Here is a 22,733-nt window from a genome sequence, read left to right on the forward strand (position 1 = left end):
GGGAAAAAAACAGGCATATTTCTCACATAAGAAAAAGACAAGACGTTTCTCAAAAGGATTTGACTATGGAAATGCTGATCTGTATTCACTCTTATTCATCCATTTGTTCAACAAATATTTACTGAGCTCTTGGTGTGTATCGAGCCCTCTGCTGGGCACTCGACATTTGACGTTGCACTAAACAGACCCCGTCCTCGTGGAGCTTGTGGCCAGGCGTGCAGGGAAGTGATCGACATACACAGAAATGACCGTTGAATACACAAGTTTGCAGTTCCCAGTCTCCTAAAGCAGAGGCTAAATTTTCAAGCATGGCTAGTAAAGGTTCCCATTAACTGAGTCCTCATGTATGAGGCAGGGACTCTAATATTCGCATTTTAATTGGAGGAGACTGAGTCTGGTGGCTTATATACATTACCTCGCACCAGAAGCCAGACACCAGAGGGGCAATCCTGGGTGCGTTTCAGACAGAGAAAGTTTGCTTGATGAGAATGGCGCTGACACGTGGTAAGGTAGATGGCACGGTGAGCCGCCAAAACCAAGGAAGGGGGTGAGGAATGCGGGGCTGCAGTCCCCAGGAGGTGCCTCTTAGGTACAGGGTTTCAGGGCTATCAGCATGATCTCACCCATTTTACCAGATGTCTCAGGTAACGGCTGTACCTGAGGCAGGTAACACCTGCCTCTCTGCACGATGTCGTGTTCTCTCAGATGGCTGAGTCTCTCTGTGCTCTTCCTGGGTGTCCCTAGGGCTGGGGAAAGGCAAGGCCACAGGTTGGGGTCCCCACCATTGATCTGTGAGTAGGTTCAAGTCATTGGTTTGGGAGTGGGGCTCCCTCTATGGCTATGTGTGACCTGGGACAGGAGGAGGGCTGGAAGGGGCTGGATGAGAAGCCAAAGCCAGCTGCAGGCCCCTGCTACTTTGGGTCTCTCTGGGTCTCTGCAGTGCCAGGACTTAGGACCTGCGGGGACTCTGCCTGTTTCTGCAGTCGTCCTGCTCTCCACTGTGAGTATCTCTTCTTTGTCTCATGGTTTCTGCTTCCTCATAGCTTTGGCTTTCCCAAACCTTTGGGACTTCTAACATGAAAACTTAGACCAATCACACGTTTCCACACTCCCGCCCTCGCAGACTCCGTGGTCCAGAAGAAGACGCCTTAGAGCCTGACATCCCTCCCTACCACCCCTTGCAGCTGCAGGCCCCGCTGCTGACTAGGGGTATATCCTAGTTCATCTTCCTGAGAGAGGGCTTCTGATTGGTCCAGCCCATCTGCCTGTGTCGAGTCATATCATTGGCTCCTGGGAAGCCAACGGATTGGCTACTCTTGGTCTGAGGGCTGCTTCGGAGCAATCAGATGTGGCCAGGGAGCAGGTGATACAGAACGTGGATGCCCAAAGCTGCCCTTAGGGGGCTCAGGTGTGCCGGGGTCTGGGTCGCCATTGTTACCTGACCCTCGGGACGTCACTTCCTCTTCCTCGATCTTGCTTTTCTTATATGCTTTATGTCTTTTTAAGTTATTTATTGCCTTAAAAAAATTCTATGATTCTATAATGGTTCTACCAGTAAATCCACAGTAGACAGCATTATGGGGAGAAATAGGTAAACTATGATGTATTCACTAGTTGGAGATTTTAAAACACATCCTTTTAGACCCTTAGAGCTCAAACAGACAAAATAACACATATATGGAAGTTTTGAATAACATCATAACTAAGTTTGCTCTGATAGTTGCATATAGAACTTTATGGGGTACACATTTTTTTGGTAATATTTCTATCCCTGCTCTTAACACATTCTCCTTTTTTCTTCCCATCTTCCTTCTGCTCACCCCCTGAACCCTATTTTGTTCCTTTTTTTAGAAGTGTACTCAATGTACTCTATGATTTTAAAATTGCTTGGCACTAAGCAAGAAAAAGAATAGAGTATTGAATGGCATTTGCAAATTACTTTCAGTTTGTGGCTTTGAAAAGAAGGGTTATGTAAAGTATTGATAGCTAAACTACTTTCTCAGGGGGCGGGTTTGAAAAAATGGCAGATCAAAAGTTTCTTGAAAATGTGTGTGGGTATGTGCTGGGAGTCTGTTCTGTCCAAAGGAAATCTCTGGCAGGTATTAATTCGAGGGAGAAAAAAAGGGAAATTTTTTAAGACGAGTCATCACTAGCAGGAGAAAAGGGAAAAGGGAGAAAAATGACAGCATGTTTTAATTGTGACTCAGAAACTTTATAAACACAATTTACACATGTATCACTTATAATCATGGTCCTGGCCAGAGCAATAATTATGATAAATCCTTTGTCAACCCTGCTTAGAAGTCCTTATGAAGGAGTCGGAAATTAGTTCACATTTGAGACAATAGTTCAATAAAAATTGAATCCAACCCAGTCTCTCTGCATATGGAATTCCACACGGCCTGTAATCAGATGTTCACCAAATCACACTTTTTCTTTGCCAAACGCCTTGGCAGGTTAGCATAAACAAGTCTTGAATTCATTAAGTTGCATTTTTTAGCCTTCTAATTAGCTAAAAGTTGTACATTTCAAGCACAGCATGTCAAGAGCTCAATTTCAAGGTATAATGATATGGCACGGAAACTAGAGTCATTGCCTTTTGTTGAAAATGTTGGTTCTGACGGCCCTTTGCTTAACTGGTCTCTGACTGGCTTCAGGAGGTGACCTTGGAGACGGGCAGATGGGTTGTCAAGGAAGCATTCTTAACACATGGTCACTCTGTTTAAAAAGTCACCCCCCTTCAATCTCTGTCTTTTCAAATGCCATCTGAGGTTTGGATGCTAGAAATGAGGTCTTAATGAGCAAGTCTTTTTGTTTTTAAATATTTCAGTTTTTTCCCTCGGTGATTCCACATCAGCAAACTCAACCACCAACCGAGCTTTCTCGTGGTAATGTTGAAGCAGGAACACGTTGCTCAATAGATGCCTCATCCTCTCACCTCGGTGCATTCACGGCAAAACCAGCAATGTTCCGATAATATGCCAGCTCATTTGGTCAAAATTGTAGTTATATAGCTATGGATCAGATAGAGAAGACTCAGCATAGGGACAGGAAAGGGAGATTCTAAAATGTGAGACCTTAAAGACCCCTGAATCCCATTCTCTCCTGTGTTAAAGGTGAAAGCTGAGACCCAGAAGGGCGGGAGCTCAACCACGTGTATGTGCTTAATTAGCAGCAAAGTGGGAATTTGAAGAGAATAATCGTGTCTTTCTTTTAAAGGGCATCTTTTCCTTTTCTGAGAAAAGGGAAGTCTCATTTCAGACTCCAAGGAGCCCAGTGAATTAGGGAGCTGGTGACCATGCCCCCATCTTACTGCCGAAAACACGGAGGAGCAAGGAGGCCGTGTGTCTTGCGTAAATGCACACAATCAGTTAGTGCTAATGGAGACTACGATCTAACTTTCCTGAAGTGCACATCATGCCCTTTTTACTAGATCAGAGGATCCTGGGGGTTTTCATAAAGGACAAGGGAGAGTGTCATGAGGCAGCGGCTTTCAAACATTTTAAACACACCCCCAGTGAGAAGTCATCTTACCTGGTTATCCAGCATGGTGGAGAATGCTAACTAGTCTCCGTTCTCCCTTTCATGCTTTTAGTAATGGAACCTCCTAAACTTTGGTGGGTACCTGGTTGCTCAGCTGAAAGACTACATTTCCCATCAGTCTCTCCTAGCAAGTAGGTGTGGCCCGAGACTAAGTTCTGGCCAATAGGACACAAGAGGAAGCATGTGCAAGGATCGTGTCCTTGGAAAAGGAAAGCACTTGCCTTCCCCTTCCTCTTCATTCCTCCTCTATGGGCTGTATGCAGCCCTGAGGGTGTGAGCCAGCCCAGGCCACACTGATTCCGGTCACATCCAGGGGAGGTGGAACAAGATGGGAAGAATCTGGCTCTCTAGATTATCCCATGAGCAGAGCCACCGACTAACCTGGCCTGCCTGCCCACCTCTGGACTGGAGCAGGAGAGGGAAATAAATTCCATCTTGTTGACCCACTATATTTTGGGTCTCTTCATTACAGCAGCATAGCGTATTCACTGACCAATGTGCCCAGGATACGCACTCACACACACGCACAATGGACACAAATGTTTCAAAGTTGATGCCTCTTCCTACCATGTGGTCTGTTCTGTTCTATTCTAGTGTCTTGTTCTACTTTTTTAAAGATGGCCGTCACCCATTACACTGACTTTATAACCCATTAGTGGGTTATGACGTGCAGAACGAGAGCACCTGGAGACGATGCACAGCCTTTGCTGAGTGACCCATGGGCAAAATACGCTGAGAAAAGAGGTGGAAGGAAGTGACCTACCCGGCAGTTGGGACAGATGTGGAGGAAAGCAAAAGGTCACAAGAGCAGGACCGACAGGGGGTGCAAGTCCTCAGGTGGGATGTGCTGAGGGGTTGGAGTCTGTGGGGAGGTGGGGACCAGGTGAATCCAGCTGGGAGGGCTCCGTGGCGGTGAGTTCATAACAAGAGAGGCATTGTGTTGAGCCCGCAGTGTTAAAGCTTTCCAGAGCATCCAGGCGTGTGCCTCTCCAGTCTCAAAGCCGAGTTGGCACATTTTATACGCTCGAGCTCAAGGGTGCCGAGGAGAAGGTACCTGGGAATAACGATGCCCTCCTCCTCTGGGCAATTTGTTCAGACCGCGTGTTCTCTATTTTCCATTTTCTGGTAGTGTTTTCATCTTCCTCGGATCTGCTCCCACCTCCCACAACCTCTTCACTACCTTTACAGGCACTAGATGGCATGGAGAGAAAGAACGAGTCCTTTGGGCTTAAATACCGGCTGCAGGACCCTGGGGAAGTTATGCAAACTCTTCTGTCCTTGGTTTGCTCATCTGTAAAACAGGCGCAGTGGCTCCTGTCCCGTGAGGTTGAACTTCGTGTCAAGAATTCAGTGACTGAAAAGGATTCTCATTGGTGGTTCTTTTTTATTATTAATATTCAACTTAATATAAAAGAAAAACATCACAACTACTGTTCCAAACTTCTGATATTATCACACGATGTTGAAAAGATATTAGGTTAAGTCATGAAACTAAAAAAAAATCTCCCACTATTTGCCAAAATAGCAGAATAGTCAAACATAAAACGTGCAAGACTTTTTAGAAAGTGGATGCTTTAGCTTTCACTGAGGAGGAGACCATGACATTTTAGGGAAAGAAAGTAATTGAAACATGGAGGATTTTGAAGTGGGTTTTGGGACCCCAAGACTTGCCTTGGAGACTCAGCTTGGCTAGAGCCAGGACAAGTTACCAGTGGCTCCCAGTCTGTTTCCCCGTTTTTAAATGAGATTCTCCTGGTGGCCCCGTCTGCTCCACAGGGTGGCTGTGAGTAACAGGCTCTGTCCTATTACAGACCTCTTGGCACCAAGTCATTCTCCAGGAATGGAGTTCTGTGCGGTGGGGAAGACTGAGCAGACACACTGTCTGTTTATAGGGTTTTCAGCATAAACGGTCCCCAGTTTTCTCTGAGCAATCTCACCAAAAGTGGTTTTACTTTTTGAGGAGACAGCCTCACATCCTGGCAGCTGAAGAACCATTTTCCCATCTGAATGGCCTTCAAGGAAAGCTGGGATGGAGCTTGCTGAGGGACCCTTGCCCCAGGGGCAGATGCAGAGGGACGGCTTTCTCCCCTGTCTTTGGCTGAGCATCCCTGCCCACCAGGCACGGCCAGCTGCTCCATCTTACCTGATGCCCACAGCAACACCTGGAGGTGGGCACCCTTGGCATTCCCTTCTACATGTGAGAGGGCAGAGGGGAAGCAGCTTCTTCAGAGTCATGAGCTGAGACCCAAATCCAGCTGTGGATGACCTGGAGGCTCACCTCACAGCTTCTTCCTTTCCTGCCTCCCGGTTCAGGTGAGACGCAGCCGAGCAGGCAGGCAGCTCCCCCATCTCGTGTTGGTCAGGGGGTGAGGGTTGCCCCACTTCTTTAAGGACAGCGGTCTTTACGGGACACTTAGTTTAGAAGTCTCTCTCTCCCCACTACTCACTCTTTAAAAAAAGACATTTGGGGGGCCGGCCCGGTGGCGCAAGTGGTTAGGTGCGCGCGCTCCGCTGCGGCGGCCCGGGGTTCGCTGGTTCGGATCCCGGGCGCGCACCGACGCACTGCTTGGCAAGCCATGCTGTGGCGGCGTCCCATGTAAAGTGGAGGAAGATGGGCACAGATGTTAGCCCAGGGCCGTCTTCCTCAGCAAAAAAAGAGGAGGATTGGCAGATGTTAGCACAGGGCTGATCTCCTCACAAAAAAAAAAAAAAAAAAAAAAAAGACATTTGGGAGCACAGAAACGGCAGACAAATGGGAGCCTTGAGTTCATTTGTTCAGCCTCTTGAAGCAACTTGAAGTCCAGAAACATCATCCAAGATGCAACGCTGGCAGGTAGCAAGGGCAGAGGAAGGATTTTCACCTGCGGAGCTGACAACAGAAGGACACTTCATTGAGGTCATGGCAGCCTCAGAGGGAAAATTTCAATTTCAGCAAGAAAATGCATTCACTTCTACGTATTTGGGTTGATGGATTTGTCCATTGAAACCCATTCGAAAAATATATATATATAATAAAACGACATGTAGTTTATTTAAAGTTACAACAAACCTTGGTAAATATTTTTGTGCTCTCTTTTTACCCCGCCACAAATAAAATATAATGAGCTCGATGTTGAGATAATCCTCTGATTTTTCTCAGTAGACATTTTAGATAAAAGACAAAGAGTTTCTTATTTTTGGGTTCATGAAACATTCTACATTTATGGCTTCATTTTTCTGACATCCAGATCAAAGCCTGGCTGTGAAATTTTACTGTCCCACTGCTCGCGGGTCTGTTGACTCAGTGCATACTTCAAAAATCCCTTCTTCCCTCTAGACCCTCTGACCACCTCCTTTAAAGAAAAGGATATTTGCATTTGACACATTCAGGACCTTCAAGATGTAGGTTGACAGAATGAGGTGGGGGAGCTGAACCAACATTTTCCTGGGCTCTAATTAGAGGAATTAACGGTATTCACGGCAGGGCCCTCCCCCACAGCCCCTTCTTCCCCACGATGCTTGATGTCTTGTGCTGAATGCAAGTGAGGTCGCTCACTCACAGCCTGTGCTGTCCGTCCTCACCCTGTTCACTAGATGCCTTTATGATCTTTGTTTATATTAATCCCCAAAGAACTAAGCTTCATTTCATTTTATTTGGGAGAGAAACCCAGCAGAGAAAAGTTCAGGAGACTCAAATGTTTCCATAATTGCTCTGAGTTCTGAATGTATTTCAGGCTGACAGCTAAGATAAAAAGCCCCTTGCGGTCTGGCGTTCGGAATCATTTTTCAGTGCCGTGTGTGGGAAATTGAGCACGGGCTGTAACGGGGTCGCTTTGGGGAGGCTGGATCTTTGCAGGCTGCAGCGAAAGGGGCCGACTGTCACTTTAAATCATCCCTGTGTTTCCCTGAGTATCAATCACTCCTCCGATGAGCAACACGATGTTGGTAAGAGATTCAGAGAGAAGCAAATAGGAGGGTGGCCGAGCGCTTGTTTACCCCTAATGTGTTTCTTAAATTGTTCTCATTTTCTTTTTCCACCCACTTGGAGAATTCCTGCTTTCAGTGGTGACGGAAATGAACGGGGGCCAGAATACTACGAGCTATTCCCATGGTGCCTGCAGCCGAGACCACAGGCCAAACCATGGATGTGTCATGAGAAAAGCCGCATTTTGCACCATTTCCCTCACTCCAGAGGCTCCCAGGAAGTTTGGAGACCTGGGTTCTTCCTTGCCGCGTAACAGGATCCGCTCTTTGTCACAGTCTCAACTTCTTACCTCTATGTCTCCCATCTGAATAGTGTGCCCATTTTGTCTTATCCTTTCTTACAGTTCTAAAAATCTCTGCAAATAATTTCAATATGGCTGTGAAATACTCAAAAAATTGAGATCCTTAGGGCAAGAGGAGTTCTACAGAAGGTCATTCTCCTAGGACTCAAGGGCCCGTGATCACGCGTCTGCACTTCTCCAGCTGTCTTGGGGGCCATTCCCACGTGGAGTTTAGTTTGGGGGAAGTTTCAGGAAGTACTTAGTCTGAACAATAGTTCTCTAACTTTGTGGTCTCAGAACCCCTTCACAATCTTAAAAGTTCTCGGGAGCCCCAAAGAGTTTGGTATCTGTGGGTTATATCTATTAACAGGCACTGTATTAGAATTTAAAACAGAGAAACACTTAGAATATTTATTAATTTATTTAAAAACAATAATAAACCCATAACCTAAATAGTTCACTTTTAATGAAAAATAACAGTATATTTCAAAAAAAAAATCAGAAGAGTAGCATTGACTTATGTTTTTTGCAAATCTCTTTAATGTCTGGCATAATAGAAGACAACTCAATTTTTTTGTCTGCTTCTGACTTCACTCTGTTGCAATACGTTTTGATTGAAATATAAGAAGAAAATCAACCTCACACAGATATGTAGTTGGAGGAGGGAGGAGTATTTGATAAAAATTTCCGGATAATTGTGGCATTCCTTCTTAGATACTACATGAAAACTCAACAAGTGGCAGTTCCTTAAAGGCTAGTTGCAATGTGGAATCTGAAACCATATCATGAATTTTTCATTCTCTGTTACACTAAAATCCTCTGGTCTGTCTGGCACTTGGATGTCTTCCCCATAGATGATTCTGTAACATCATATGCTGGTCATTTGGCAAACGTTGGCTCAAATTTTCCAAATGTTGGCACATTTGATTATACAATATATTAAAAATCATATTCATTAATATCACCACCTATATCATCAGAAAAGTCATTAAGAATTGGGAAGCTGTCAAACTTTCAGTGGTGAATACAAATTTTCCAAAATTCTGATTTTAACTTGAAAGTTCAAATTTTATCACTGGCAACAAACTGTCAGTTGGTCTCCTTGAAGTGACAGCAGGCTCACTTGTCTTCATTTTAAGAAAGTGTCTGCCAAATATCCAAGTCTAAATAACCATGGTTTGTCTGTAACTTGTTCTTTCAAGAAAAAATGATGTTCCTGCACAAAAAAAAAAGGCTTGCTCAGCACACAACTCAGACAACTGCACATGTGCTTTTTCTTGGGTCAACCACTGTACTCCAGTACGCAGCAAAAGTGCTTTGTGTGTACTTTCCGTTTCATCACGTAAAATATTAAAGAGATATATACTCGAGGGTTGATATTTAATAAAAGTAATCATGAAGACATTCTTCAATGAAACTGGCTTTTTAAGTTTTTAATGTGAGTTCATGGTGGGGAAAAATACATTGACTGTCGTTCAGTTGGTGGCGCTGCCTTAACGCATCTTAAGGCAGCGGCAGCTTTACCTCTTGCTGCTTTTGCATCCTTGGTGCAAAGATCAATACTAAAAAGGCAATAGTGTCTTAGTATCATCATGAGTATAGTTTTGATATCTCAGACACCCTGAAGGGGTCTTGGGACGCCTGTGTGTCAGTAGAGAGGGTCACACTTTGAGAAACACTACCCATAGCGTAACTCATGTGGATGCTCATTATAAATATGCCTGACTTCCCACTTCACGGCCAAACAGCAAGCGTTGCATAAATCTGAGTGGGTGTGTCCCAAGCACGTGGGCTTCATTCTATCCCACAAGATTCCCTGGACACCTACCCTGTGCCAGGCACTATTCTAAGCACTTGGGAAACAGGTAAACAAAACAGTCTGAGACAGAGGATGTGGTTCAGGTTCTGCTTCTTCCTCTCAGCGCCTGGCGGGCCGCAGGAAGGGAAGTCTGGAGTAACGGAGCTGACATTTTCTGAGCTCCCTCTGTGGGCCACGTGCTCTGCTGGGCATCTTTATGTACTTATTAATATATCTCTCCCTCTATCTTTCCACCTGCCCATTTAGTAGCCATACATCAAGCACCTACTATGCACAGGCACGGGCTGGGATGCTCCAGCCCATCCGCCAGCCACACCTCTGCCTGCGTGCTTCCAGTCTAGCAAAGGAGATGGGCATCCATCAAATGGTCACCCCTCAGTGTACGGGCGTGAGCTGTGACTAGATACACGTGAGGGAATTAAGGGACGATGTGAGACTTATCACAGGGCACAGAAGGCTTCTCTGAGAAAGCCATATCTAAATTGAGAAGTGAAGGATGAGGACTTGGCCAAGTGAAGAACATTCTGGGCCAAGGGAGGAAGCAGCCTGGTGCGGTGGAGGAGTGAGGGTGGACAAGCCTGGGTGGGCAGCAGGGGCCAGCCCCGCCCGTGCCTTGTAGTGATACACGTTTCACTTCTCACCTAAGCAGGACGGAAAGCCGTTGAAGGTTCTGCGTGGAGACCTGATCCATCTGTAGCCACCCTCACAGCTCAGTGGAGAAGAACAGACTGGGAGGGGGAAGGAGGTGGGCGAGGAGAAGGAGTAAGTGCTGGGGATGGGTCAGCAGGCTGTTGTTGGATCCAAGGGCAAGAGAGTGCTAGTGTGGGCCAGGGTGGTGGAAGCCAGAGAAGAGACCTAACGTGTTGTCCAGAGAGGGACGCTGTTCCATCGGAATTCACTGCCACCATCTGAAGGAAGCTTTCTTATATCCTTTTTGTAAACAGTAAGTTCACATTCAGGGGGTTTTGAAGGTTTGTTGAAGGGCTCGCAGGTAACGCCTAGTGGAACTTGAACTTAATAGCTCTCCCTATTAAGGGACACCTGAGGTGCTGTCCTAAGCAGCAGATAGATGTCAACTCGTTTCATCCCCCAGTAACCCTATGAGCCTGGCATCGTTATCACCACCCCATTTTACAGACTGCAAACTGAGAGCCGGGGTGAAGTAGCTTTCCCCGGACTCTAACTGGGATTAGACATCAGCCGTCACGGGAGTTGGACAGCCCTTGGCTGAAGTCCAGCTCCGTCCTTCACTGACCGTGCTTATGTTCAGTAGTAAACAGAATTGGGAAATGCTTCTTGGAAAACAAAATGACTTGGGGTTCAAATAAGTTTGTGAAGCACCTCCCACTTCTTGAAGATTTCGAATGCATGGTAGTCAGTTTAAGACTCTTTATATCCTATAGGAAAGGATCTATAGTATGTAGCATCTTCCAAACTTACTTGGCCATAAACTTTTTCCTGTGAAATGCCTGTTGGTGTCTTGAGTAAACGTAGGAACACTAGTCTAGGCAACCAGACTTGGTTCTGGTGGAGCTCTCCTCTCTTTTTTTTGAGGGAGATTGGCCTTGTGCTAACACCTGTTGCCAATCCACCTCTTATTTTTTTCTTTTCTCTCCCAAAATCCCCAGCACACAGTTGTGTATCATAGTTGTGGAGTTGTAGCTCTTCTGTATGGGACTCTGCCTCAGCACGGCTTGATGAGCGGTGAGTAGGTCCACGCCCAGGATCTGAACTGGCGACCCCTGGGCCACTGAAGCGGAGTGCGCGAACTTAACTGCTGTGCCACCGGGCCTGCCCCTGGAGCTCTCCTCCTTAACCACCAGGCAAGGCTGGACAATTCTCCCCATCTGGACCCTGGACCCTGGGGGCGATAAGACATGCTCTGACTGTCTTGTCCCCGTCTTATGCTGTTTAATTCTTATTGCAATCTTAGGGGTGAGTACCACTGTGCCTGTTTTATAGCTGAGGAAATGGAAGTATAGAGAGGGGAAGAAACTTAATCACGGATGCTTGCTCATCTGTTCATGGTGAAGCCAAGGCTCAAAACGGCTCTGGCTGACAGACCAGAGGGCATGATGGTCAGGGCCCCTTGTCTGGTCTTTTGCAATTGCTCACATTGCATTTTTATTTGCGTCTTGCATTTTATCTAATTTCTGACCTCTTAGTCTTCCCTCCCAGCTAGACTCTGAGCCCCCAGAGGGCAGGGATGGCTCCTTACACAGCTGATTTCCTCTCAGCACCTCGTTGTGCCTTATGCCTGCTGACTGTTCAACAATGTACATTAACGGAACGACTGAGTCCATATTGTTTTTATTTTCCAGCCAAGTGTTGAACTCCCGGCGTGCTGAATATCTTGTGGTCTTTGGGGCAGCGATAGACCTGGCATGCTGGTTGTTTTTCTCATCTCTCTGTGAAGCTAGTTAGCGTTGAACCCCCCCGTCTACACACTTAATTTGACGTCTCCTAGCTGCAACCTGTGCAGAAGACATAATCCAGAAATGCTGTTGTCTGATCCACCAGGAAGGGAAAACGTTTTCCTACCGCAGAGAGTCGCAGAGTGGATCTGAATCATCAAGACAGGCAGGCTCCGCGGACACGCTGCCTAAGCAAAGGGTCAGTTCCTCACTTGACTTCCCAAAGATCTTGTTTGGAAAAGCGATTTTATTAATTCTCTGGCACATATTCATTGAGCTTCTACCGTGTTCTCAGCGCGTGAGTTATTCCAGAGAAGTGTGAGACCCAGCCTTGAGGACTCTTGAATCGACTGTGAATTTACTTAATCAGTTTCTTTGCTGTCAGGGTTTCCATAGATTAAAAAAGAGAGTCAGAGAGCTGATTCATTATCATGAATATTTCACCCTGAATCTGCTTTCCATCAAGTCATCTGTGTTTCCTAATCTACCAGAAGATGTATGATAATACTTTCCTTTTTCAGAGGGTGTTTGTGAACCTTCAAGGGAAAAAAAAAAAAAAAGAACTTGGAAAAATGAAGAGCGATTTCAGGAATTTCCAGAGTAAATGAAGCTTTGAGCAGGGCCTGTGATCAGTGTGCATAATTCATTAAAAACAAATCACTCTGCAAAATTGGGTAAACCAACATCCGAAGACTGTCTCTGTGTGCCATGTGGCGGCCATTTAATCCATGGCTGTTACTAATGAAGCCCTTTATATAAATTTGAGAGTAAACAGATTTGGACAACTTTATTTGCTGGGAAAGCAGCAGCGAGTACTCCCTGCCCAGGCCTTTAAGATGTGGTTTGGAGAAAATTATCCTTCTGAAGATATGTGTGTGTGTGTGTGTGTGTGTGTGTGTGTGTGTGTGTGTGTCTATGCATGTGTGGGTCACGTAGAATTATTTTGCATTATTACAAAGCTAAGGAGACACAAACTCACCTTTTTATATATATATATATTATATATATACAATAGATGAGTTTTAAATAACTCATCTATTTCCAATAGAGGACAAATTAAGGCAACAAGAATAACAGCTTGTTCCATCCGCAGACGATAACACAGTAAGCACTTTTCTATGCCTTGTGTCTTATCAGCTACACAGCGACACTATAAGACGCTCCACCGAGGCTGAGGGAGGTGAAGGGATTTGCTCTTTACACATGTCACACATCTTGTAAGTAGCAGACTGAGGGCTTAAACTCAGATTTTTAAGTCCCAAGTGTGTGCTCTTAATCATTGCACTTTATTCCTGGATCTGGAATATTCTTTGGAAGAAAATTAAACTGAGAATGCGTACCTTTTCTACCAACTTGAATGTAAAAATCTCAGGTAATTGATGAATGAGTATTTTGGATACAGATGTTCCAGCTTAGACGTTGACAATGTCATAGTCACCCCCAAATCGCTAATCCTCCATTTCGTCTTTCATTAGACAGGCATGGTATTTTAACCTTTCTTGTTTTCTTTCTTTCTGTTTGTTTTGTTTTATTTAAAAATTATTCTAAAAGGAGGCAATTTAAGTTCAGAATTCTGACTGAAAATATTATGGTTAACATAGTTCTGGATTGTTCACATACCAAAATATGGTTAACATAGTTCTGGATTGTTCACATACTTCTGCAGGAAGGAAAACCACAATCACTTTATCTGCACAATCAGCGTCGGGCGTTGGAGAGAGTTCTGTAACGATTTCATGACCGACGTGCAAGTGGCATCTAGTCTTAGACGTTGAAAATATATTATCGCGAGCTCTGTAAAAAGCAATAACGACAACAACTAAATTCCACCCTAAAGCACGTTTCTACGCCTAAGATTAACCATATGGAATTCGAGAAGTAACCCTGAGCCAAATGTTTTGAGAGGCAAAGAGGGGGATTTGTGTAAGTTGATGGTCATGCAGCAGTTCAGGACGGCTCTTGGAAAAGTTTTTCCAACTTGTTTTGCAACCTGGGATCTTGTTATTCCTTTGTTGATTTAGCTGTTTTCACTGGGTTTTGAAAGTGGTGATTTTTGGCAACTCCTCTCATTTTATCCATTATGGAAGCCAACTTCAGATACGAAGGTGTCCTCCCCTAAGCAGAGATCCACGCTAGGTTCATGGAGAAATTGTTCATCAGGGGGAGCCATGTCAGCTCATTATTTTCTCCCGAGGGTCTGGATTCCTGCAGAAACCGTCGATTCTCCTCTGATGCTTTTCCACCTTATTTACTTGGGGAAAAAGTACAGAACACATGAATATTCTCCACTGTTTCCAGAACGATACACTCCCTGGCGAGCGATCATTTCACGTTTCTGCCACATGGAACGCCATCTGGTCCCCCCGCCATGGCCTTTTTGGGGGGAAATCAGGAAGGGAACTCAGAGACCATGTACATTTCAACACCATGCATTCGATTCCAACTAGAGAAGGGCCAAGACCTCCTGAACTTCCGTGCTTGCCTCTTTATTTTTCTGAACTATACTGGAGGCTGCCTGGCCGCGTTTCTGTTCTCTGGTGCTTGTGGGCTGGTTGGTGTTGGCCTTGGTCAGAGGAGAACAGAAAAATCCTCAGGGAAAGTACAGGATGTGACAGAAAACTGAGCTGGTGAATCAGGGGTGGGCTGGTCTCCATTGTGTCAAAAGTGCAAGAGTTCTAGAAGGTTGTGGGCAGGAAATGGCATTGCTGAGTCAGTGGAGAGGACCTTGCCCCGTGAGTCAGGACCCACGGACAGACACACCTTGGGACACAGCCGTGGATGAAACCCCAGAGAAGGTTACAGCAGGGTTAATAGAGAAGGGAACTTGCAAGCTTGTTGAGTATTATTGTGTAGGAAACTGCCCCAAACCTCAGTGCGTTTTAGGGAAAAAGACATCTTGAGATGCTGTCTCAGGTGGGTTCCCCGGGAGCAGACCCCGGGACAAGAATGTGTGTGAAAGAGATTAATGAGGGAAGTTCTCAGGGACGAGGGGGAGGAGTGAGGATGTGGGAGTAAGAAAGGGAGGAAGCCAGGCGAGGGTGAGGCTCCAGGCAGTCTCAGCCAGCAGTGTGGGCTGCTGGGCAGCCAGTGTGGACGCGCTGGTCAGGGAGGTGGAGGACACGTGGGCAGCCGTGCTGGGGCCAGCTTGCACTGGACCAGAAGAGCAGACTGTGTGCTTCCCATCTCCACGTTGAGTGCTAACCGTTGACTTAGCTTCAAATCAGCCAGGTGGGAGAATTTACACCATGGAAATTGGCGAATGCTACAATTCAGGACTCTTTATTGTTTTTTGAGAGCCTATTGTTAAATATCTCCCAGTCTGGGAGGAGCCCTGACGGCGTCTGTACAGATGCACACAGCAGACACTTACGGAGCAGTCCTGTGTGCCGGACACTGTCCTAATGTTCTTGCACACATTAGTTTATTTGTTTCTCACAATGGTCCCACGGAGAGAAGACCATTTATCATCCCCATGTACGAATGAGGAGGCTGCGGCACAGAGACGTGGGGTGGTTTGTGAAGGATAAGCCAACAGTTCAAATGTGGCAGACCTTCAGCCAGAGCAGCCCCGCCTCAGTCTGGGCTCTTAAATACGAAACAGCCAACAATGTGAAATATACGGGCTTGCACTGCCTGGAAAATACTTCCCTTGACAATCAGAAAGTATACACGGAGAGGTCATTCACTGCAGCACTACTTGTAATGGCAAAATATTGGAAAATTGCCAAAATATTGGAAGTTACCCAAATGTCCATACCTATGAGATCTGGCTGAACAAACTTTGGTACATCCACACAATGGGGCCCTAGACAGCTGTGAAAGGGAATGAGGAAGTTTGACATGAACTGATGTGGGGTGATATCCAGCGTAGAACGTTATGGGAGAAAAAAACCTCAGTGCAAAACAGAATGTATCATATGGCACATTTTGCATATAATGTGCATTTATTATATAAGTATCTTTCTTATACACAGACGTATAGATACACATATGTATGTGTGGGTATATACATGTGTGAGTACATGTATATATTTAAAAATATTTTATAATATTTTATATTATAAAAAGAAATACAGTAAGGGTAAACCAGAAATAATTAAGGAGATTGATTACCTAAAGAAAGTGGGAATGAGTGAAGGGATAGGGGAGGGAGTGAACCTTCCAAGTGCACATTTTTTGGATAGTTTTGGTTTTCGAAACTAAGTTAATGTTCATATTTTACCTATTTACAAACTTAAACCCATTGGGAGGTGGGAATGTCTGCAAGCACATGTTTACATTTGCTGGCATGGGCACCTCTTTGCGACGGCTGTCTTTGGAACGGGGATGTCACATTTTACCTACATGGGGCCTGTGGTTTGCTGGTCTCACAACAAGCATGCACCGCTCTGAAGGAAGCCCCATCACAGGCTGAGACAGGTTCCTGGTGGCCGAGGGCGTGAGGGCTGTGTGGAGATTTGCAATGAGCTCTGGGGATCGCCATGTGCGGAGAAAAAGTTCCCAGCATCAGATTTTGGGCACTTAGAAACAACAGGAAATCATCCAGGAACTGGCAGCATCAAGAGATGACTCCTTCCAGGTTGCAGAAGACAGATCCTAGGAGATCCCACAGCTCCATTCCTCTAGTGAAGAGCCTTGTCATGACCCCTAATACAGGGGTCAAGAGGCCATGGTGATGGGCTTTAGGTAAAGGCCTTGGAATTCCACTTGTGTTCACTCCTTCATTCAGTCCATGTTTGTTGCCTCCCGTTTTGTGCCAGATCCTCTCTCCTGGGGCTGAGGACTAGCTGGAGACAGGGCCAAGCAAGTCAGCAGATAAGAGAATGTGAAATTAGCCTAAACTTCCCTTCCCACTCTCAGCAGCCCAGGCAGGCTGCGGGGTCCATGAGAACAGGCTCTCTCTTGAGGTTTGTGCTAATTCTTTTTTCCAGTGGGGCTGAGAATGTCATCAAACAGCTGCACTGGTGTGGTCCAGGGTGTCTGCGTCTGTCCTGACAGCCACCGGAAAGCATGGAGGTCCGTGACACGTGGAGGACATTTTGGGGACCTGCAGATGTGTGGAATCAGAGCTCCATATTTAAGGAGAAGGGTCACATTGCTTGATTTTCCGGCTCATTCCTGGGACTGGTTCTGATTTCATGTCCCTGGTCACACGGGATAAGAGTCACCTTCTCATGTAATGTTGAGGAAAGAGCATCCGTTACCGCAGACAAGAGCCCTGCATTCTCGTCCTGATTTGTTCTCTTCGTAGCTGTGTGACCTGGACAGATCACTTTCCTTCTCTGAACCTCAGAAAATAAAATGGAAATGCTGACATCCACCTGCATCTGGGGCTAGACCAGATTGTTGAGCCCTCAATCACTTACCTTTGTGATAAACAGCAGTGCTGGGAATGGAGCCCAGGCTTGTTTGTTCGAAGCCAGCAGCCTTTCCTCCCATCCCCTGGAAGTCCAGGAGGGAAGTGGTTCCAGGTGCAGACTCCCCTTCACTCCACCCTTTACTGAGCAGGTGGCTCAGTCTCTCTGCCTCTCAGTCCTCTTATTGGTAAAAATGGGCTAACGTAGACCTACCTCCTAGGGTTGATAAAGGACTAAATGTGTTGGACTCTTAGAATGGTGCAAGGAATGTTAGCTGTCTTGGACACGGTGCTTCTAGACATACAGAATTCACATACATATATGCTGAGTTCTTTCCTTTAATTAGCTCAAGGTCTAGATCAATAGTGAATTTGTGGCCCACATTCCACCACTACAACCACTAACCTGCATGGCAGACATCACCAATCGCTCGCCTCACTCTTCTTCTCTGGTCTCCCCCCGTGCCCTTGGTGTCCAGATTTCTGAGTTACTGAGAGAACCCAGCACACTCCCTTTGGTGCCTTCGTAATCAGAGCCAGAGTAAAAGGCGCCAGAAGCAAAAAGGGCCTCGGAATACATTTTCAGACGGAAGGAGAAGGAAAATCCCTTCTTGTCTTCTCCCTGGAAGATCTCAGGAAAGAGCTGGTCCCTGCTCACCACACCAGCACCTGGGACGCTGTTAACCTTTGCTGGATAAACCTGGAATTCTAGACCCAAGACACAGCTGGAGAGAGGACCCAACCGCTGGGCAGCAGGAGCTGATGGGAGAATAATTTGGGCCTTTCAAAGTTAAGAAAATGGCGGGGCCAGCCCCGTGGCTTAGCAGTTAAGTGCGCGTGCTCCGCTACTGGCGGCCCGGGTTTGGATCCTGGGCGCGCACCGACACACAGCTTCTCCAGCCATGCTGAGGCCGCGTCCCACATACAGCAACTAGAAGGATGTGCAGCTATGACATGCAACTATCTACTGGGGCTTTGAGCGAAAAAAAAAAAAAAAGGAGGATTGGCAATAGATGTTAGCTCAGAGCTGGTCTTCCTCAGCAAAAAGAGAAGGATTAGCATGGATGTTAGCTCAGGGCTGATCTTCCTCAAAAAAAAAAAAAAAGAAAGAAAATGACTTATCTTTGAGTCTTAACCTACAGTCTTGCAGGATGTTCAGAACAGAAATCAGGTTCACTCCAAACAGAAGTCTGATCTACTCTTATCCCGGCAGACACTGGAGATTGAAACCAAGTAGCCATGTGTGTGCTTTGCATATGTCTACATACAAACACACGACCGTCTGTTGTGTCAGGAGGCTGCTGTGATTAAAAGCCACAGCACTGGACGCAATCAGGCTTGAGTTTTAAATCCCAGTACTTATATCACTTACGTCACTCTCTGAGCCTCAGTTTCCTCATCCTGGAAATGGGCGCTCTCATGCCCCAAGTCACTTAATCACCCCAACCAGAACCTTCCGAAGGTGAAAGGTTCCATCAATCGGGGCATCCCAACAGGGACCATCTCCAGCAAATCAGGGCTGTTTTGGGAATTAGCACCCAGAAAGTGCTCCATAAATGCCCTCTCTGGTTATGCACTCCTGTTCTGAATTCTGGGTCCTTGTCGGACACCTACCTCACAACTATAAAGTTTTTTTCCTGTGGCAAGTAGCACAAAGAGGGAAGATATTATTATTATTCCCAGAAACCCAGGTTGGTCGACCTTGGACTACAGGAATATCCCATTTTATTTCTGTGCTGTAGACATGAAGCTGGATGCTTTCTGTGGATGACGTCGAAGGGGAACTGGCTGTTTTCAAAGACACCCAGGTGGCGTTTGCGCGCCGGCGCTCACACAGCCCTGCTCGCTGCCCTGGCGGTGGGGCTCCAGGACGCCACGGACCGCCCGCCAAGTGGGGAACGTGGACAGTTGTCTTCCTTCAAGCTTGTTCCTGGAGTTTCCTCCATCACCATCTTTAAAACCACTCGTCCTTTTCAGGAAAAAGAAAAAAGCGCAGTAGTCTGACATTCCAAGAAACCCCAGAAGGAGGAATGCAGAAAATCAAATGTGCTGGTCCCCATCCAGCCGGCCCTCCAGGGAGATAGATGATTTCGCACGCTAATGGCTGGCCCCTTCGACGCTGACATTTTCTTACAATGTACTTAAGTCCAGTTTGTTTTGCTTTCTGTCTCCACAACAATTACCAAGATTTATTTTTTATTGCTCTGGTTAACTCTGCCAGGACCACACTTCCTTTTTCTTTTTAAAGGAACAGCCATACCAAATGGAGGGGCCTCGGAAGTGAGCATTTTCGATTGCAAAAAGGAAAATAAACAAGGCTGCACTTCTCTTCAGAAGAAGGGCAGTACTCTCCTCTGCACACGATGCTTGAAGGGGCTTCTGGCTCTTTTCCTCTCGACAGATGGGTTCCCCAGAGACTCGGCCGCAGTCCCCAAGTGAGGGGCTTTGTTAAAATTGTCCTTCCCAAGCGGGTCCTCGGAGTGCCCGCCGGGAGCTCAAAAGACACTTTGTTCTCAACAGAAGGCAACCAGATTTCTTGCAAGGTAAAGGGGATAAAGTCAGGGGGTGACGTGGTTTTCCAAGGTGGACAGAAGGACCTCTTTGGGATGGGTTGTCTGAGATGGGTTTGCCTTTGTCTTTCCTGGGAAACCCTTTGCTATGAAGGCGAAGGGTCCTGGGGATGCCATGTGGTGAATCAGGGTCATTCCAGCAAGGCGGTGAGAGCATCAGCCTCCAGGTGTGCATCCTCCCTCCTCCAGGTCCCAGCTGTGTGACCCTGGAAAGTTATTCACCTCTCTGAGTCCCAGTTTCATCACTGGAAAGCACCTGCCTCCCTGGGCTGCTGTGAGGACCCTCTAAGACCACGGATGGTAATGGGCTTGCACAGCCTGGCAGTGGTACCTGTGGTGGGCTGTACGACGGCCCTCATCTTGAGACGGAGAGATGATCCTGGATTACCCCGGTGGGTCCAATGTAAAGACAGAGTCCTTATAAGAGGGAGGCAGGAGGTCAAAGTCAGAGAAGGAGATGTGACGTGGGAAGCGAAGGTCCGAGTGACACAGGGCCATGAGCCAAGGAATGCAGATGGCCTCTAGATGCTGGAAAAGGCAGAGGAGCGGATTCTCCCCTGGAGCTTCTAGGAGGAACCAGTCCTGCTGACACCTGGACTTGAGCCCAGTAAGACCCGTTTCAGACTTCTGACTCTAGAATTGAGAGAGAATAAATGTGTGTTGTTTTAAGCCACTAAGTTTGTGGTCATTTGATACAGAAGCCATAGGAAGTGAATACAGTGCCTGATGCTGCCATCACCGTTACCAATAGTGGCCATAGGCAGAGAACTCCATGTTGTGCCTCCTCCCCAGGCTGTCCTCTCAGGGCCCACATTGGCCTCCAGTGCCCTGAGGCTTCCCATTCATTCATTCACTCATTCATTCCTGAGTGCCCAGAGTCTGCTTGAGACACTGCTTGGCGCTGACCTCTCAGGGGCTTTCTGCCCCTGCACTTTCCCACCTCGGGGCTGTTCCCAACTCAACAGCCACAGTTACCCTTCAGACCGACGTCAGGTCATGTCCACCACTGAACCAGGAAGGTTTCCTCTAAACAGGATCACCACTGAACCAGGAAGTTTCCCTGTAAACAGGACCTTGACCACTACATGAAGGGAACTGGGGCAGGGGGTGGGAATGGTTCATTCTGGAGGCGCCCGATCCAATATGGCTCCTCACCTGGGGTTGCCAGATCTAGAGAAAGAAACAAAACCAAAAACCAAACAAAAAACCAGGATGCTCAATTAAATTTGAATTTCAGATGAACAATGAATAATTCTCTAGTATGAGTGTGTCTTGTGTGATATTTGTGCAGCAGCCGTAGAAAACCGATATGACGCCCATGTGCTCCAATAACTTCTAGGGCTTCCCTTTACTAAAGGCAAAGGTGGGTGAGTTTTGGTGGACAGCCATGGCTACCGCCACGCCCACCTTATGAGACTTTGTGGAGTTAGGGCATGCCTCCCACTATAGATGCTGAAAAATCCAGACGCCTGCTTTTCTAGCTTACCTTGCAGCTGGGGCTGAGCATGCGGCCGAGGCACAGGGAATGAAAAGCAGCCACGCCCGACGTTGAACCTGGAGCTGGAAGCCAGCAGAAGTGGCCCCTGGGGGTGTGGGTCTGCTTTGGGGGAGCAGCAGCTGCGAGTGTCCGGGGCACGGTGGAGGCAGCGGTACCACGTGGTGCCTGGCATCCAGCACGGCCAGCAGTGGGGCCGGTATCGGCGTCCGATGTCCAGCTGTCCAGTGACAGTGGCTGTGGTAGAGCAGCCTGGGAGCCATCTAGAAAGAGAGAGACCCTCAACCTGGTATATGGAGGAGTGTTCAATCAAGGGGCCTTCCATACGCTTGTGTGAGGGCAAAGCCCGTGCTGTGCCCCAGGCCTAGGAACTGCTAGAAGCCACTCCCACCCCAGGCGGCTCTGCCTGAAGGGGCAGAACCTGGAGACAGAGAGCTGTGTGGCCACCACAACTGCAAGGAGGAAGCAGGGGCACGTGCACCCCGACCTGTCTCCTCTCACCCTCTGATCTCCTGCAGCTCCTCCCACTGGTCAAGCCAACTGGCTTGACAGCCAGTCTGACAGACAGTCAGACAGCAAGGGAGCCATGGCGCAGCCCCCGCGGCGGTGGCCTGGGGCACGGAGCAGGTGGAGAAGTGTGGAGAGAAGCCAAGGCAGGGGCACGTGGCTGATGGCCGGCTCGGAGCAGGGTCTCCGCCCGGGTCTGCCTCTGGTCCTGGTTCCTGTCTGGCCTCCTTTGTTTCTGCCCCTTTTCCCAGCCTTATTCTATAGCCTTCCAGCAATTTCCTGACCCCAGTCTCCTCTTGGGAAAATGGCTGTCCGCTTGCAGGAGGCGCGGACAGTTCCTATTGCTGCAGCTTTCACCCTGAACAACTGCCCACTGCCTGGACCTCCCCTGCTCAGCCCGGTGAACTCTATCACATTTCTTTCGAGGCTCACATGTCCCCTCCTCTCTGAAGCTCTCTGGTTTAGTGTCCTGGGGCTGCTGGAACAAAGTGCCACACACTGGGGGGTTTAAGACAACAGAAATGAATTATCTCACAGTTCTGGAGGCCAGAGTCTGAAATCAAGGTGTCGTCGGCAGGGCTGGTTCCTTCCAGAGGGCTCTGGAGAACCTGTTCCGGGCCTCTCCCCTAGTCTGCAGTGGTTTGCTGGCAATCCTTGGTGTCCTTTGGCTTGTAGACGCATCACTCTGATCTCCGCCTTCATCTCCATATCATTTTCCCTCTGTGCCCAAATTCCTCCTTTCTCTACGGAGACCAGCCATGTTGGACTGGGGCCCACCCCATGAC

The sequence above is a fragment of the Diceros bicornis genome, chromosome 32, assembly GCF_020826845.1.
Source record: "Diceros bicornis minor isolate mBicDic1 chromosome 32, mDicBic1.mat.cur, whole genome shotgun sequence".
Taxonomy (NCBI): Eukaryota; Metazoa; Chordata; class Mammalia; order Perissodactyla; family Rhinocerotidae; genus Diceros; species Diceros bicornis.